The following is a 13,924-nucleotide window of genomic DNA, read 5'->3' on the forward strand; positions in this document are numbered from 1 at the left end:
AATGGCATTGATATCTTTTGAAGATGAGCAGGAGAATACCTTGGTGAAGGTGGCTCCTGCGGCTGTCTTGGGGAGGTGTGAGCCCTACTTGGTGATCTCAGCCACTCTAGCCACATTAGAGAGAGAGAGAGAGAGAATGGAAGAGACATGATACTAGTTAGGATTATAAAGTAGGACTGGACTGGGCCTTGATGCTATGAAAAGAAAGGATTCTATAACTGTAAACAATGGAGTGTCTGATCAAAAATCTTCGGAGGTCTTTAAAAATATTAGATATTCTTAAATATTTATTCTAATTTGGATTTAGTAAGAAGGAAAGTAATTATATATATAGTCAAGTTTGCTTGGAAGATTTGAAATTATGGTAATTAATTATTTAGGGTTTTTAATATTAATATGTGCAAAAACGATTGATAGAGCATATTTTAGTCCATTTTATCATTATGTTCTTGATGTTTATTTACATCTTTTCTGCTTAATTTTGTGGGTTTAATTATGTTTTGCAGATATTAGGTGTAAAGAGACAATCTGGAGAAAATGCTCTTAAAACTGCCAAAAAGTGCCAAATAAGGAAAGTTTTCAGAAAAGGAAGGTTTTCAAATGAGGAAAGTGCAGAAGCAAAAGCAAACAAGGAAAACTCACTCAGAAGATTATTTGAAATTCAAATCGCAGATCTTTCTTTCCTTGTTCAAAAATGTGCACACACTGCTGTAGTCATATCTTCTTATTTAGGCAGCAAGATCTCAAAGAGATACTCTTCCTCTTCTGCATTCAATATTCAAATTTCAAAAGAGGCTCCACCTAAAAAGAAATGTATGGACAAGCATATCTTCCCCTTTGAAGATCAAAATTCATGCATCCTTCCTATTCAGAAACAATATGCACGCTTTCCTCTTCTGAGAGCCATCTGCGCGCCACCTTCCTTTTCTGCAACAACTTGGGCAGCAAGTTGCACATGGGCAGCATCTTGGGCAGTCTCTACACTAATTAGGAAGTAAGGTCAGCATCTAAACTTATTTAGGAAGCACAATCTGCGCCTCTTTCCCTTTCTGAGACCAAACCGCGCGCACCAACTTCTTTCCGCAAAGCATTCGCGCGCAGCCTTCCTTCTGAAGCCGAAAAACGCGATTCTTTCCTTTTCAGACATAACTTGGGCAGAAAATACCTCTTGGGCAGTAAGTATGACCTAGGGCAACACTTTTCAACTATAAAAAGCCACATAAGGAGCCTCTACATTGTCCTTAAGCCCTCCTTGGGAGACACCTACGAAATTCACATCTCTTCTTCTACCTTTCTTCTTTTATTTTATTTTTAGTTTTGTTTCAGCCATGAGAGGCTGAAATCTTTAATTCTAGTTGAGGATTGGTTGAAACTAAGGTTGTTTAATGGGTTGTGAGATCTGAACATAAATTATTGTCTTTGGTTTTGTTCAATATTTATGCAATTGATGCTTTAATTATATGATTACTTTGTTGTTTTGATCAAATTGGCCACTTGATTTTAATTGCAAAGTTAATTGATTGTTAGTTGGGATTATTTTTAGTCCGTAATTGCTGGAAATATTCTGACCTTAGAACACTTGGGATAAAACCCAAGAAAATTGCATGATCTAGCATTATCTCCATACGTTTGGGTAGCTAGGATTGGATCTCTTTATTTCTTTATGCAATTGACAATTGTTTTGATGCCTATGGCCCAAAGACGTTCATTGGCAATTTGTTAATTAGTAATTAATTAGAGGACGTTCCCTAATTAATTTAATCATAAGGAGAGACATGGTGATGAGAAGCGTCTTCCACCCCCATAACTAATCTATTGAACTAATCAAGATAATCTAAGTTTCAATGATCAACCCAAACAACCAAAGTGGATCCATATCTTCAACTAGGCTTTTCTCATATTGATTTCCTCTTTTATTTTAACTATTTGCTTTCTATTATTACTCTCATTATTAGTTACTACAATCAATCTCAAACCCCCCCATTTTACTTTTATTGCAATTTATTTTTATTCTGCTTCCAGTTTATCTCATTTGATCCCACTTTCAGTCTTTTATCTCATCTTTAATTTATTATTGTTTCAGTTCATTTTATTGGTCTTGTTGAGAAAAATAAATAGGTAATCAATTCTCTGTGGATTCGATCCTTTCACCACTATCTGCAGTTGTAAAATTGTTGATAACCAGGAAGGTTATTTTTGACCGGCTTCGACAACCGCGAGTCAACGATGGAGCCAATTTGGAAAAAATAGCAATGCAGCACATGATAATATTTTTAATTCCTTTGTTTCGGGGATGTTCACAGATGAAATAATTATTCTAAATTAGGATTTAGTAAGAAAGAAAGTAATTATATATATAGTCAAGTTTACTGGGAAAGGTTTGAAGTTATGGTAATTAATTATTTATGAGTTTTTAATATTAATATTTGCAAAAAAAGATGGAGTCAATCGGGAAAAAATGGCAATGCAGCACATGGTAATATTTTTAATTTCTTGGTTTCGGAATGTTCAGAGATGAAATATTTATTCTAAATTAAGATTTAATATGAAGGAAAATAATTATATATATAGTCAAGTTTGCTTGGAAAGATTTGAAGTTATGGTAATTAATTATTTATGGGTTTTTAATATTAATATTTGCAAAAACGATGGAGCCAATCGGGAAAAAATGGCAATGCAGCACATGGTAATATTTTTAATTTCTTGGTTTCGGGATGTTCAGAGATGAAATATTTATTCTAAATTAAGATTTAATATGAAGGAAAGTAATTATATATATAGTCAAGTTTGCTTGGAAAGATTTGAAGTTATGGTAATTAATTATTTATGGGTTTTTAATATTAATATTTGCAAAAAAAGATGGAGCCAATCGGGAAAAAAATGGCAATGCAGCACATGGTAATATTTTTAATTTCTTGGTTTCGGGATGTTCAGAGATGAAATATTTATTCTAAATTAAGATTTAATATGAAGGAAAGTAATTATATATATAGTCAAGTTTGCTTGGAAAGATTTGAAGTTATGGTAATTAATTATTTATGGGTTTTTAATATTAATATTTGCAAAAACGATGGAGCCAATCGGGAAAAAATGGCAATGCAGCACATGGTAATATTTTTAATTTCTTGGTTTCAAGATGTTCAGAGATGAAATATTTATTCTAAATTAAGATTTAATATGAAGGAAAGTAATTATATATATAGTCAAGTTTGCTTGGAAAGATTTGAAGTTATGGTAATTAATTATTTATGGGTTTTTAATATTAATATTTGCAAAAACGATGGAGCCAATCGGGAAAAAATGGCAATGCAGCACATTCAAAGTATCTAAGTGAGGCCACATTCAAAGTGAGGCCACATTCAAAGTATCTAATTTGCATCCTAAAATTTTATTAAAAAATGAGAATTATCAGTATGGACTCACATTTAAAAATTAGAAAATGCGGAGCAAACAAAAGGAATTACATTCCCAATTGAGTCATGGTTCGGTTTTTATTTTGAATTTAAATAGTAATCTGTTAGGTTTTGAAGCAAAATTAAAATAAAATCAACATCAATTTAATTAAGTTGTTTTATTTTTCTTTAAATCAAATTAAAATTTGCTGTATGTCACTTTTTTTTGCATGAAATCGTTGAATTGAAATCAATATTTAAGAATTTTAGAATATGGGCGTAAATCTCTAATTTCATCTTTCACGTTGACCTTAAATTGACTACCATGCATTACATTATTTATTTAAATTGAGTAGTAGCTTTTTATGATACAATATTTAAATTTATCTCGTACTTTTTTTAATGTTGTTTGTTATAAAATTGACGAAATAAAATAAGATAGAGTTTAATTTTTAAAATTTAATAAATGCTCACCCGAAAGCATTCTACATATTAGTATATTGACTAATATTATTATTAATAAAATATTGTTTACTATAAAATTGACGAAAATGTTTTTTATAAACCAATAAATCAATAAATTGAGTTATTTTTAAGTACATTTGATGGGAAGTATATATTTGGATCCAATTTATTATAGATTAATAAATTTTTAAAATTATAAATAATAAATTATATTATAAAATAATAAATAAAATTCACTTTAATATCTATTTTTTTTTTTTGAAATAGGAATTGGGGGAGTAGAACCTTAGACCTCTCAAGTCTACTAGGATGCATTTTCCACCAGGCTAAGCCTCGGAGTGCCTTTAATATCTATTAACTTCATAATAAATCTAATTCACTTAAAAATTTTTCCTTTTAATTTTTCCATTTTAATTCAACTTGTGCACCACTAATCTATCCAAACGGGATTTTGATGAGTCAACTTTTAAAACTAAAATGGTTTTTAATAAATACATTTAAAACTGAATTTATGAGAGAAACATTTACAAACATCAATAAAATGTGTAATATAACTATTTTAAATTTAATTTAATTATTTATTTTTAAAGTATAAACAATGATGTGATTTAACAAATGATATAAAATGAATTTTATTGTTCATCTCTCTAAAATAATAATGAAAGAACATTCACAAAAAACCACCCTATGCTAAATCGGTTAATATTTTTAATAATTGAACTCGTTCAAATACGATGAAAATTTATATTAAATTATTTAAATTCATTCTAAAATCAATTATTATGACTCAAATTAATACCATATTTATATAATTTTAATTAATAATTTATAAATAAAATTTTTTAATTAAAAATTTTAATTTTAAAACTTAATTTGGAAAAAAATGGCAATGCAGCACATAGTAATATTTTTAATTTCTTTGTTTTGGGGATGTTCAGAGATATGAAATATTTATTCTAAATTTGGATTTAGTAAGAAGGAAAGTAATTATATATATAGTCAAGTTTGCTTGGAAAAATTTGAAGTTATGGTAATTAATTATTTATGAGTTTTTAATATTAATATTTGCAAAAACGATGGAGCCAATCGGGAAAAATTGGCAATGCAGCACATGGTAATATTTTTAATTTCTTGGTTTCGAGATGTTCAGAGATGAAATATTTATTCTAAATTAAGATTTAATATGAAGGAAAGTAATTATATATATAGTCAAGTTTGCTTGGAAAGATTTGAAGTTATGGTAATTAATTATTTATGGGTTTTTAATATTAATATTTGCAAAAACGATGGAGCCAATCGGGAAAAAATGGCAATGCAGCACATGGTAATATTTTTAATTCCTTGGTTTCGGGGATGTTCAGAGATAAAATATTTATTCTAAATTAGGATTTAGTAAGAAAGAAAGTAATTATATATATAGTCAAGTTTACTTGGAAAGATTTGAAGTTATGGTAATTAATTATTTATGGTTTTTAATATTAATATTTGCAAAAACGATGGAGCCAATCGGGAAAAAATGGCAATGCAGCACATGGTAATATTTTTAATTTCTTGGTTTCGGGATGTTCAGAGATAAAATATTTATTCTAAATTAAGATTTAATATGAAGGAAAGTAATTATATATATAGTCAAGTTTGCTTGGAAAGATTTGAAGTTATGGTAATTAATTATTTATGGGTTTTTAATATTAATATTTGCAAAAAAAGATGGAGCCAATCCGGAAAAAATGGCAATGCAGCACATGGTAATATTTTTAATTTCTTGGTTTCGGGATGTTCAGAGATGAAATATTTATTCTAAATTAAGATTTAATATGAAGGAAAGTAATTATATATATAGTCAAGTTTGCTTGGAAAGATTTGAAGTTATGGTAATTAATTATTTATGGGTTTTTAATATTAATATTTGCAAAAAAGATGGAGCCAATCCGGAAAAAATGGCAATGCAGCACATGGTAATATTTTTAATTTCTTGGTTTCGGGATGTTCAGAGATGAAATATTTATTCTAAATTAAGATTTAATATGAAGGAAAGTAATTATATATATAGTCAAGTTTGCTTGGAAATATTTGAAGTTATGGTAATTAATTATTTATGGGTTTTTAATATTAATATTTGCAAAAACGATGGAGCCAATCGGGAAAAAATGGCAATGCAGCACATGGTAATATTTTTAATTTCTTGGTTTCGAGATGTTCAGAGATGAAATATTTATTCTAAATTAAGATTTAATATGAAGGAAAGTAATTATATATATAGTCAAGTTTGTTTGGAAAGATTTGAAGTTGTGGTAATTAATTATTTATGGGTTTTTAATATTAATATTTGCAAAAACGATGGAGCCAATTAGGAAAACATAGCAATGTAGCACATGGTAATATTTTTAATTCCTTGGTTTCGGGATGTTCAGAGATGAAATATTTATTCTAAATTAGGATTTAGTAAGAAAGAAAGTAATTATATATATAGTCAAGTTTACTTGGAAAGATTTGAAGTTATGGTAATTAATTATTTATGGGTTTTTAATATTAATATTTGCAAAAAAGATGGAGCCAATCGGAAAAAAATGGCAATGCAGCACATGATAATATTTTTAATTTCTTTGTTTCGGGATGTTCAGAGATGAAATATTTATTCTAAATTAAGATTTAATATGAAGGAAAGTAATTATATATATAGTCAAGTTTGCTTGGAAAGATTTGAAGTTATGGTAATTAATTATTTATGGGTTTTTAATATTAATATTTGCAAAAACGATGGAGCCAATCGGGAAAAAATAGCAATGCAGCACATGGTAATATTTTTAATTTCTTGATTTCGGGATGTTCAGAGATGAAATATTTATTCTAAATTAAGATTTAATATGAAGAAAAGTAATTATATATATAGTCTAGTTTACTTGGAAAGATTTGAAGTTATGATAATTAATTATTTATGGGTTTTTAATATTAATATTTACAAAAAAAGATGGAGCCAATCGGAAAATAATTGCAATGCAGCAAATGATAATATTTTTAATTTCTTTGGTTTCGAAATGTTCAGAGATGAAATATTTATTCTAAATTAAGATTTAATATGAGGGAAAGTAATTATATATATATAATCAAGTTTGTTTGGAAAGATTTGAAGTTATAGTAATTAATTATTTATGAATTTTTAATATTAATATTTATAAAAAAAATGGAGCCAATTGGGAAAAAAAACATGGCAATGCATGCTAATATTTTTAATTGCTTAATTTCGGGGAATGTCTTTCCTCTTCATCAATCATCACAACGTACAGGCCATTTCCCCATTTCTGACTTCTCCATCTCCATTAATGGAGAGGCCGCTCATCGTAGTATCAGACTCAGAGGTTCGTCTAGACTTTATGCTCAATTTCAAATGCCGAGCCAACGTCCGCCTCAGGTCTCTCTCCGCCACTACCCCAATAGCATTCAAGGTCCAAACTTCAGCGCCGCACAAGTTCCTGGTTAATCCACCAACTGGGCTTATCCCTCCTTCATCCTCTACCATCTTTCAAATCATACTCAGACCACAAACCCATCTCCCATCCTCTTTCCCTCGTTCTCCCTCCGACCGTTTCCTCCCAATTCATCCGATTTGACTAACCCCGATTCTCTCAACTCATGGTTCTCTTCCCTTCCTCTCTGGTCAACTCAAGATTTTAAGCTCAAGGTTGCCTTCGTCGGTCCGTTTCTTCTCCGGCACGCTGTCAGCAGTGGGGATGTTAACTCTGTGAAGAATATAATAAAGAGGCAGAGGTCGATACTTTCTGAGTTGTCACCGAGAGAGGCTGAGTCGCTCCTTCGAGTTGCTACTGAGTTGGCTGACCCTGAGGGTATGGTGAACTTACTGCTTGAAGCTGGGTTGAAGATTGACGCACGGGCGAAAGCGGATGATGTGGGCTTTCATCAAATGGACGCAAAGTGGCAATCCAAAGGCTGGTGCGAGCTGCACGTGGCAATAGCATTTGATCGGACGGACGAAGTTTTGGATTCATTGGATAGTTTTGGGCCATTGGATTTGAGAGATAAAGAAGGAAGGACACCGTTGCATTTGGCGGCAGGTAGAGGGAATATCAAGTGCGCTAGGGTATTGGTGGAATCCGGTGCAGATAAGGATGCTAAGAGCAAAGATGGCAGGACTGCACTGTATAGAGCAGCGGCAAATGGTGACCATAAGATGGTAGAGATGCTAATTGAGATGGGTTCTGACCCCACAATCGCAGATAATCATGGCCGTTCAGCTTTTGATGTTGCTCGGGACAAGGGACATCTAAATATAGTCACAAACTAGAGAATCCAGCTTCAAATAATTCAGACTACATTATTAAGAACCTTTCTTTATTGACGACGACGCCGGAGGAGATTCTGGAGACTCTGGAACGTGGAGAAGTAGTGCTAATGGCGGCCAGGCGAGGGAACTTGGAACACCTTGAATCATTACTAAAGAAAGGTGCAAACGAAAACTATAAAGATCAATATGGCTTCACAGCCTTGCGTGCAGCAGCTATCAAAGGGCACAAAGATATAGTATCAATGCTAGTTAAGTTAATAGATTGTTAACTGTTAAATTAAAAATTTTTAATTGAAATTTATATATTTCTCTATATTCATATGCACATAAATCATCAATAAGGAACAGAGGTGGCAGATCCATCAGGTTAGCTACTCCAATAAGACATAATATCCCTGCATTCCTGCAAAATATGCAGTATGTTGTCCAAGGCTCCTTTGCTTTTCACTTTAATGTTTGTTTTGCAAGGGTAGATACATCCAACAATTGAAATTTTAAACAATGGTGGACATGTTAGTATATTCTTAGCCTATCCAATTGTCTCCTAACTTACATGATAATCAAAAGATTCATTGCCCAGGTTAGAAAAGTGAACCATGTTGAAGAGCAAGCACGAACCTTTCATTTTATTCCTCTTCTAGAGGCAATATCAGAAGCATTTTGAAGCCATGACTGGTATATTTGGCCTGGAATCATGGTTTCTTCCTGATTCATTGTGCGAGTTGCATGTCTTCTTTTTTGCCATTTATTAAGCCCTTGACCCCATAGATCCTGTTTCAACCCCTCTTTCAAGATCAGATAAACTTTTATCGTCTTTTGTTAAGCTAACATGATCATACATAAGAGCTTCTTTAATTAAATTACTTTACCTGTCTGCTTGCCTTGCATTCATCAGATGGTTGATTGACTTATTTTTCTAGATAGCCTTCAATTTCAACAGCTGCATAAGGCAATATTAATGTTAATATATGTACACAGCTAGACGTTTTCTTAGTGAAAGTTCACAAGTGTTCGCTCTATCAGTCAAGGCTTTAGAGTAAATGCTAGAATGACCACATAATGTTTCGGTTCATTAAAATGAAGAAGGAAAATGATCAAATTGTTCTGTAGTTATTAATATACACTACTGTATGTCATCATCAAATAGAAAACCCTTATATGATTCAGTAGTAAAGGAATTCACTACAAACATTTAAGAATCTCATTTTTGGAAAAAACAAATACATTAACAGAAGTTTCACATCCAGGAAAGACAAATAAATAGATAAAAACATATAATGGATTTTTTTTTTTTTTGAGATTGCAATATATAATGGAAATTGGTGAAAGAAAAAAAGGCTGCATTAGATAATTGCATAATCCTGTTGGAAAGCTAATTGCATAACCCTGTTGGAAAGCTAATTGCATAACCCTGTTGGAAAAAGGAAAAAAATGTAAAAGATTGTTTAGAATATCATGAAGATAAAAGAGATAGAAACAAAAAAAAAACATCTTGAAATGCGCACATATCATGTTACTGACATGGAGTTTCATTCTGTCAGAGTTAGGAGGGTATGAGAGTAGGTTGGATCTTCATATGATCTCCAGAAGTGAAGTTTGGTTGTGTCTCCTCAAAGCTATCACAGATAACACACAAATCAACACGTTCAAACAATTTGATGTTCTTGGCATTAGCTGAGAGAACAACAATGGTTAGCTTAACGGAAAAGTTGCACACGTTCAAAACAATTTCCTGCGAAGGATTTGTTTGTTTAACATAATAGCTTAGATCACATGTAGAAAGCGAAATTTATGTTTATATTAATTTACCAATTGCAAAATGGGCTGCTCTTTGGAAACTAATTATGGCGTTTGTATCAGTCCCTTGGTTATCGGGCAGAGTTGTTACAGACTCCTTCCAGCGAACAAATCACACCAATTAATAAAAAACGAATATTGCAAAAAAAAAAATCTTGTTAACTAATAACTACATGCTCATGGGTCACAAGCATGGATCATCGGATTCGGTTGGGCAATTACTGAAAGCTCATTTAATTTATTTGGGTCGGGTCAATTTCAATGGGCAATTTCCACCGGGCCGAATCTAGATAGTAAAAAGTAGATTGTCGTTTGAGCATTACGTTCAATACGTCGAATAGAAATTGCTAAAAAAACATAATCATTATTTTTTTTAATCGTAAAATTTCCAAACAAATAAATATTTCCAAACTAATTTTCAATAGCATTTAAAATTATTTTTTGATGTGTCACTTGAAATAAATCATATATGAATTATAGTTTTACTTAAAATTATTTATTAAATTAAAAAGAATTAATTTTTCATTTTCAATTTAAAAATTGGTAAAAAAATAAATTAAGTTAAATTTTTACAAATTTCTTGATTTGAAACAGGAAGTGAAAGGAAAAAGTTAAACTTATTTCAAACAAAATAAACAAGTCAATAAACATAAGTTCAACATTTTATGAAAATTCAACTGTTGTAAATTTATAAAATAATAAATAAGTAGGAGTGTAAACGAATCGAGTCGAGCCAAATTTTGAAGAGTTCAAGCTTGTTAGAATTCAAAACGCCATAAAGCAATGAAACCATGCAAGTTTGTTCACATTTACCAGTAGGAATTGAAGAGAAGAGAAATGAAGTAAAATATCCTCCTCCTCACAATATCCAAAAAGGTTGATAAAATTCTTGTGATTCACTTTTGATAATGTCTCAATCTGAAAGAAAATATCTGAAGGAATTAGAAAACGAGGTTGCATCATAAGTCCTTATAGTTCAATGTGATTAGCTCATAAAGTACCTTCTTCCTAAATTGAACTTCCAAATGCTTAGGCCAATCCTTGGAAGATGTTACTGCAACTGAGGCCACAGCTATTTCAATGCCACTGGACAATGTTCCCTTGTACTGTGTACCAATTGGTGAAGAACCAATTACACTACTGAAATCTTCACAGCCTTCTTCAAGCTCAGATCTTTTTTAAGCTTCGGTACACCTGAAATGCAAATCTTGAGTCATGCAAGTAGATAGCCAAAAAGGGTTGAACACGGACACACCATATGGAAGAAAGATGTGGAGCAGCTTACACTCTAGATGCACATGTAAAATGGTTTGAAGTTTGAAACCTCACACCCTCGTACAAAATATAACTTTTCCACTTGGGAAGAAGAATTACCAGTTACAAATGCTTTCTGAAGTTGCCCACTCAATCCTGTGGCCCAAGGTTTGACAGTAGCCTTGTTAATTTTATACACATAGAAGATGACAATGGACATGGCAAGTAGTGCACCCCCTATGGCACCAGCAATTATAGAAACATGTTTTTTTGATGAGGAAGGTTTTCTAGGATTATTAGAGGATGGAGGAGTTGGAACTAGAAGAGGATTTGAAGCAGAACCATTAGGTGAAGCAGAAGGGGGATTTGGTTCCAGTGGAGTTGGAAGAGAAACAACTGCAGGGGGAGAAGAGGGTGCCGGATTTGGTTCCGGTGGAGGAGATTGAATGGAGTTATTTACAGGGGGAGAAGGCAAAAGCGAAAATGGTGGGGCTACAGATCTAGGTGGAGCCTTTCCAGATTCAGAAGGTGCTTCTGGAACAGAGAAACGACTTCTTAAATATGGTGATTCATTCACTCGAGGGGCATTGGCCACTTGCAGCTGTCGCTTGTTAATTGCATTTTCAGTTTGCACAGCATTCCTGTAAAAAATATGGGGGACAAAGGCATAATGTAAGTATGTAACAGCATGGAACAACAAAGAAATTACACAAATACAGAGAAGGGGAAGGGAAGGGAGGGGGGGAATGCAAGACAATTTCATTTCATGAAAACAATGAATTGTTTGTCACAGAGGGGCCATTCCTTTTCTCAACGTCCCCCATAAAGGAGAAATTAAATCAGATGGTTCACCAAAAGGTGCCCAAGAACCTAAAACAATGTTAGTGCCACTAAAATTGTCTCAGATTTACAGTAGACTACCAGAAAAATGTCTTATCTTGACCCATACGAGAATATTCAACTGACATACCGTAAGGCAGATCTTTCATTGTAAGATGGTCCTTTAGCTGCACTAGCTAGTTGGTTTTCATCTACTTGAAATTCAGAATGTGTTTCTAGTCGATGAATTTCAGGTGATAAATTGCTGAGAAGCCTGTTGTTGTCCAGGAAACTAAAACATATGCACAAAAAAAATGGAGTTCATATACTAATGGAAGCAAAAGATAATCTCAATGGAGGAAAAAAATTGTTCAACATTATCAACTTACAGGATTGTCAAAGAGAGACTACTGTCAAGGACAGGAGGGAGTGGCCCACTGAAGTTATTATTTCCAAAATCTAGCCCCTCCAACTCCTTCAACTCTCCAATCCCTTCAGGAATGATGCCAGTAAAAGAATTGTTGTGCAAAATGCTGCAGCAGAACATTAAGCCATATGACCAAAGGCAAAAAAATTCTGAATCAAAGGACAGAAGGTAAATTTATGTTGCCTAGTTGATACTTACATAGACTTTATGCGAACAAGGTTTCTGAGGTCAGGTGCTAGTGTTCCTCCAAGATAAAGATCTTTCAAGTTCCTGAATATTACATATTTTTCTTTAGAATAAAATAGAGAGCTTATCAGCAAGTAGTATCACGTTTAAAATAACCATTAACTACAAAGAGAGTAACACTGATTTTCTTTTCAAGTTTTACTCAATCTGAGCTGATTCCATTAAGTTCTAATCAAAATAAACCGAACTTGGAAACCAAAGCACGATTTAAGGATTCTGATTCAAGTTGCAAAGTTTACATATCACCAGGGAACCCAAAAGGTTCCCAGGCACAGCAGCACCTGATGTGATATAGTTTTGAAAAATGTTCTCACAATGCTGCAGACTGCAGCCAAAAGGGCAATCAACAAAACATGTAATCCATAGATCAAGCAGCATAAATTATAGTAATAGAGTTACTTTGATCTGATAGAGTCATCCAAAAAAGTAAACTGGAAACCAACGGATGACTTCTCAAAACTGCAAAGTAATAGCTAGAACACACTTTAAACTTGCCATCCAAAACCAAAAGGTTATGTATTTTTCATCGCTGACTCGCATAATCAGCTTCAGAAATTACAAATTTTATCAAAAAAATGCATCTCGAGCCTCAAAACTTTTCCCTTAAATTTTCCAGTATCAGAACAGAAAAGAAAACGAAAACAAAAGGCCAAAATTTTTCAGCAGAGAGAAAAGATACATACAATTCGACAACTTTGCCATCAGAGCACTCAACTCCAAACCAATAACACGGATTAACAACTCCATCCTCATCCTTCCAATTCTTCAACGCGTCGTACGGATCACTCACTATTCTTTCTCTAAACTTCAATAACGCTAAACCTGCAAACAGACCACCAAATTTCACCAACCATTCTTCTCCACTTTCCCAAGAAACAAACAGAAAACCATATGTAGCTATATACCTTCGTCGTTGAGCGACCAGCAGAAAATAAAGTTCTGGTAGAGCAAAAAGAGAAGAAGAACTCTAAATCTGATGAATTTCCAGGAGCAAAAAGAGAAGAAAATAAACATCATAATCTTTTGGAATATTTAAAATATTTTTCAAATTAAAAATATTATAAATAAAAATATTCTCTCCTAGTCGTTATTATTTTTTAATTAAAATTTTAACGAGCTACCACAGAATATTTTTATTAATTAACGACTTTTTTTCTCAGATTAACAATTCATATAATAATTTTCTTATATGCTTCTACATGTTTTTATAATATATATATAATA

General features: G+C 32.3%; 2 pseudogenes; one reads left to right on the forward strand and one right to left on the reverse strand.

Moving 5' to 3' along the window:
* Positions 1–13,714, reverse strand: part of LOC122725044 — a 20,710-nt pseudogene extending 6,996 nt beyond the window's left edge.
* LOC122725106 lies at positions 7,091–8,470 on the forward strand (annotated as a pseudogene).
* Positions 13,715–13,924: the final 210 nt, after the last annotated feature.

Source organism: Manihot esculenta, chromosome 11 (genome assembly GCF_001659605.2).
Source record: "Manihot esculenta cultivar AM560-2 chromosome 11, M.esculenta_v8, whole genome shotgun sequence".
Taxonomy (NCBI): Eukaryota; Viridiplantae; Streptophyta; class Magnoliopsida; order Malpighiales; family Euphorbiaceae; genus Manihot; species Manihot esculenta.